This window comes from Montipora foliosa, chromosome 11, assembly GCF_036669935.1.
Source record: "Montipora foliosa isolate CH-2021 chromosome 11, ASM3666993v2, whole genome shotgun sequence".
NCBI lineage: Eukaryota > Metazoa > Cnidaria > Anthozoa > Scleractinia > Acroporidae > Montipora > Montipora foliosa.
In genome coordinates, this window is record NC_090879.1 from 27,689,508 (window position 1) to 27,695,390 (window position 5,883).

Consider the following 5,883-nt stretch of genomic DNA (forward strand, 5'->3'; position numbering starts at 1 on the left):
TATTGTTCATGAATTATCTTTAAAAAATGCGTAGTTACCCCCAATTTTCTTGTTGGATTTCAATAACACTTGTTAAGGTCTACCTTTCCTGCATAATCATAAATCGGGGCAAACATACCTTTGGATTAGTAGGCACCGTCCTTAATTATGGTCGTACGTATACTATGGAGTAATCCACTACACTTTTTTTCAATAAGCCTGAAAACATTCTTCAGGCTTACATTTCTTCTACCTTTATTTACACTACTCACAAAATCAAAAACAAACAAAAAAAACAAATGAGCAGAATAAAGAGGTTCTTAACTGACTCTCAGCCTGGGTATGTTCTTAGTATGTTCAGAAACCCATAAGAGTTGAAACGTGTAACGCGCGTTCACAGCTTCCGAATATTCAGTGCGAACTGATTGGTTGAATGTTTCAGTACTAAGTACCATATTTGGGAACCCCTCGCTCTTGTTGTTCCAAATATGGTACTTAGCAAATCGAATATTCAGGAGCTTGTTTCCCAACACACAAGGGGCCGTTACACGTTTCAACCCTTATGGGTTTCTGGTATGTTCTTATTAAGCCTGGTTTTTACTAGCGACGCAAGCACAAGCATAAGAGAGCCAAGAGTGAATTAGATCAGAGTGTTGTTATGGCATGGGTAGGCTCCTCAGCACAGTCACAAATGAATCTATTTTTAGAATACCCGTTCCCGCGAAAATCAGTTGTCGTGGCCCAGAAAAAACATGGAAGAAGCAGTAACGCGTGACATGGCTTCTTCTGATTGGCTAAAATTGGCGGCCCTTTGTTTGTTTCGCGCGCAAAGTGTATCTAAAAGTAAATCCATTTGAGACTGTGCTGGCACAAGACCGCAAAGTAATAGATCAACACTCTTATCTAATTCACCGAGAAAACTGGGTCGATGCAAACATAAGCACAAGCGCATATGCTATGCTTGCGTTCGCTTGCGTCGTGTGAAAAGGAAACGCAACATAAGCACAAGGAAATTTGTTGCGTCTGGCCAAATAAAGTACTCGTTCCAGATTTCCTGTGTGGACACAAAGTGCTTTGAAAAATTTATAAAACTTTTTTCTTCGAAAAAAAACTAGAAGACGCTTTCAAATAAGTAGAGCGTCATTTTAATTATTGAACTACTCCTGCCAAAACACGACTGTTCCAGGCCTCTATCTTCTCCAAGAAAAGACAGAGGGCCGAGATCTTTCAAACAGGCCCCATCTATTGTCAAGAAATACACAAAAGCTCTTCATTTTATCAATTTATTCTTTATTTTCATTTAGAGCTCCGTTGAGTGAATGCTGGATTGCTATTGTATGTGGGCGCTTAATTAAAATTCTCTTCAGTTTCGCATTGCGCCTAAATCTTCTCCAGGTGCTCCGGTTTCCCCTCTCCTCAAAAACTAACATTTGAATTGATTTGCTTTCATTGTTACTTTCAGTTTACACAGTGTCCCCAATTAGTGTTCCAGCACTAGAACGACTAGACACTTAAAAAGGTTCCTTTCCTTTCCTTTCCTATGCATTTCTTGTCTATCAGCCACAGACATCAAGCCACGGTCAAAGAAAATGAGTTAATCAGGAAAAAGAGACTTATGATTGTCTTTTTTTTTACCGTTTGAATTTTCCAAATGATGGCAAATGAGTGACATATTAGTTACAGTGCTCGGTCAATTTAATTTCTCAGTAATGTTGCAGCTCTTTCAACCTACTATCGTTTGGTATTGTATTGTAAGTCCTTGCTTCAATATTGCTTAGCCTTTTGTTTATGGCTTGAGTATAGAGCCAATCCATTTCTTCGTTACGAGAACTGCTCGATGACTCCAATTTCTTTTCTCCGAGCAGCAATTGTCGGTAGGGAGCAGGGGTGGCGTGGTGCAGTGGTGAGAGCACTCCCCTCCCACCAATGTGGTCCGGGTTCTACTTCCAGACTTGGTGTAAAGGAAAGGAAAGGAGCTTTATTTAAGTGCCTAATCCTTCTAGCGCTGGAGCAGTAGTAACTGGGAACACTTCAACTAAAATGAACAAATTAACGCAAATCAAATTAAATGTTGGTTTTTGAGAAGAGGAGAAAACTGGAGTACCCGGAGGGAAACGTCACGGCGCCGTGTAGAGAACCAACCAGCTCAACCCACATATGACGCCGAGGCCTATTTCCCTTTCGTGAACGGTCGTTGCCATTTCTCAGAACGGTCGTTGCCATTTGAAACGGTCGATGCCATTTTTTAGCTCTGAATTACACTCATTAGGTCTAAGAACTCAAAAGGTTTGCGGTTACTGGGAGTTGTGTCTCGCTGGACATATGAGTTAGGGTTCGGGTTAGGGTTCTGTTTAGGGTGAGGGCTAAGAACCCGAGGTCGAGTCTTATAATTTTCGGACCCTTTTTTTCCTCTAGTTTTTCTTTTATAAACGTTTTTTTTTTTCCTTTTTCGTCTTAATTTTTGTTAATATTTGTTCTTAGTTTGTTTCTTTTAATTCTCTTTGAAGTGAAGTGTGTAGTCAATCGTTATAAATGGCATCGACCGTTTCAAATGGCAACGACCGTTCTGAGAAATGGCAACGACCGTTGACGAAAGGAAAACTTGGGACGCCGAGTGTGGGAATCAAACCCGGGCCACATTGGTGGGACGCGAGTGCTCTCCTCACTGCCAGGCCATCCCAGCACCCCCAGTCACATGTGGGTTGAGGTTTTTGGTTCTCTACTCTGTTCCAAGTGGTTTTTCTCCGGATATACCGGTTTTCCCCTCTCCTCCAAAACCAACGCTATTGTAACTGCGCAGGTCGGCTGCACTTTTTTGAGCTCTCACGTATCCGTTTATTTTTCTTACTAGTCAGTTGCTTTAGCAGCTTTTTATTAGAAGATGAACTTGTCCTAAGTATTACAGCCGGCTATGTTTGTTTATTCGAGATTCGGTCTTGTTAATTGGAAATTCGTTGAAACCTCTGAGCTGCCATGGTTCAGTTCGTCGGCCATCTTTGCCTTCGCATGTTTGGAATTTGCTGAAGTTTTTCGACCTGCTGGCACCTCGGGGAGGACAACGCGGACGGTAACATCATCGCTTAAACCGAATTTTAATTCAATTGTTTCTTCGGAGACAAGACCTTTGCATCGTATAAATCGCCCTTCAAAGTCGTCCTTATTGAATATTCAAGACCGCCATATTAGCATTCTAGGTAACACTTTGTGAACCTTCAGAATTTATCAAGCGTGTCGAGGGAGTCTTCGGATCCTTCTCCTATTCCTGGTCACTCTGGACCTTTTAACAGCCGGTCGCCTTGCGAACTTTTATTTTGCTCCCTCAATGCAAGATCTCTTAGAAACAAATCTACGGCATTTGTCGATTTGCTTTCTGACAGTAAAGCGGACTTGTTCGCTGTGACCGAAACCTGGTTAAGCCACAACGATACTACTGCACTCGCTGAATTATCCGTTCCTGGCTACAAGCTACTCCACCGTCCACGAAGTAACCGGAGAGGAGGCGGTGTAGCGCTGTTTTTCATAGACTGCTTGGATGTCACGCGGGTGAACAGTTCTGAGGAATCTTCTTTTGAGTTCGTTGAATGGTTGGTTTCTACTCCGACTGCACGTTTGTGAGTTAAAATTGTATATAGGCCACCCAATCCTGTCACCATATCTACCTTTATAACTGAGTTTGCAAACTTCCTGGAATGCGTTGTTCTCCTTAATGAGCAGTTACTTATATGTGGCGACTTCAACATACATGTCAAGGTGTCCAATGACGACGATGCTATCAAATTTAAAGACTTGCTAGAGTCCATGAGTCTGGCACAGCATGAAACGGAGTCTACTCAAGTGCATGGCAACACATTGGACTTAATTATCACTCGTTCCTCGGATGACATTATAGCTGCTCCCCCGCACGTCGGGACGCTGTTCTCTGATCATACTGTAGTAATCAGCCATCTCACGGCGGAACGTCCTAAATCCACTGCTAAACAAGTAGTTTACCGGAAACTAAAGTCTATCGATGTGGACCGTTTCATTGACGACATCGGTACATCCTCATCATGTCAAAATCCACCTGAAGACTTGAACGCATTGATCAACTGCTACGATAGCACACTGTCATCTGTGCTTAATCAGCATGCACCGCTACAGTCTCGCTCCATCACTATCAGATCTCGTGCTCCTTGGTTTAACGATTACATCTTGAGTGCTAAACAAGAAAAGAGGAAAGCCGAACGGCGTTGGAGGTCTTCCAGTCAAATAACTGACTTTTACTTATTTAAATCTAAAAGGAACCGCATGATGGTCTTAATTAACAATGCCCGTCGAGAGTACTACATGAACCTTGTTGCAGAAAATTGCCACGATCAAGCGAAGTTATTTAGAATTAGTAAAACCCTTCTTAACCTTTAAGGTAATTCCCTTGAAATTCTTCTACTATCAAACTTTTTTGGAAACTTGGCATAATTAACTTTCATGATATGAACATTAAAAAAATGCAATAAAAAAATGGGGTCACCGTGCTTGTTTACGGGTCAGCCAGCAGGTTCTTAAAATGGGGTATATTTACTGGTTGCGCGTTAAAAATTCGAATCAACTTCTACTTGAAAGATAAAAAATTTTATTTTGAAAATAAAGCTTCTTTTATTCACATAGACAGTATTGCTTCGTTTACGCCGTTTTTGATTGTTTGGTTGTGGGAATAGTGCACTCTTTGGGACAGTTCCGTGGTTAGCTTGAAGTCCTCGCCTTGGCCAAAATACACCCAGTACGGAACTGTTTTCCAAAAAAATTCATGTTCTACTATCAAACTTCTTTTCGTCTTCAAATATGTTACTTATTAGATTGTTCTTAGCAAATACCTGAAAAAAAAGATCGCCGGGGGGTCACCGTGCTCGTTTCAGAGAAAAAGAGAATTTATTTCACTATCGGGCTTAGTTTGAGGGAAATCTCTTACGTTTTGTACGCGCACGTGCTCATGAGCGCGCGCTAATGACGCGAAAATCGTGCGCAGTAGGGATGCGCAATGCAATACCAAGGAATTACCTTAAGCTGACAATTTGCTACCACCTCACAACAATGCATCTGCACTGCCACATGAAATGAGTGAATACTTTGTTCATAAAATCTCAACCATCAGGAGTAAACTAGACACCCATTGCCCCTCAAGTTTTATGCGTTCTCCTATGCTTACCAAACGTTATTCTGGCACCATCCTTTTTCAGTTTGACTGTTTTTCCGATGACGACATAAAAGACCTCATTGCTTCTTCTAATAAAAACTGTTGTTCGCCAGACCCCATGCCGTCTTCGCTTCTGCCCGCTTGTGTGACACCTTGTTGCCTATAATCACTAAGATGGCCAACCTTTCATGTCTTTCATTACAATCAGGAGTCTTCGCCAAGAGTTGGAAAAACGCACTAGTTCGCCCATTGTTAAAGAAGCCTGACTTGGACCATAAGCATGACTTTGAAGAACTTTCGCCCGATTAGGAACCTGCAATTTGTATCGAAACTTACTGAGAAGGCAGTAGCCAAACAAATCACCGATTACATGGTTATTAACGGTCTCTTTCCATCGTTACAGTCAGCTTATCGTAAATATCATTCCACTGAAACTGCACTTTTGATAGTAAAAGATGATTTGCTTCTCAGAAGCTTCAATTGGTGATTGGCATACAAGGAACATCCCTTTCTTGGTTTCAATCGTATTTAGGCAAAAGATCACAACAAATTTCTATCAACGGAACCCTTTCAAGAAAATTCTACCTGCAGTGCGGAATTCCGCAGGGATCATGTTTAGGTCCACTACCGTTTATAATCTATTCCAGTAAGTTGTTTGAGATTCTAAAGTTCCACCTACCAAAAGCTCACGCGTACGCAGATGACACTCAACTCTACTTATCTTTCAGCCCTGC

General features: G+C 41.7%; 1 protein-coding gene across 1 annotated transcript in view; it reads left to right on the top strand.

Moving 5' to 3' along the window:
• Nucleotides 1–307, top strand: part of LOC137975105 (uncharacterized) — a 10,806-nt gene extending 10,499 nt beyond the window's left edge. The window contains exon 8 of the mRNA XM_068822163.1: nucleotides 1–307. This exon is cut by the window's left edge and continues 2,023 nt beyond it. The gene's annotated coding sequence lies outside the window, so the exon portion shown is untranslated.
• The last annotated feature ends 5,576 nt before the right edge of the window (nucleotides 308–5,883 follow it).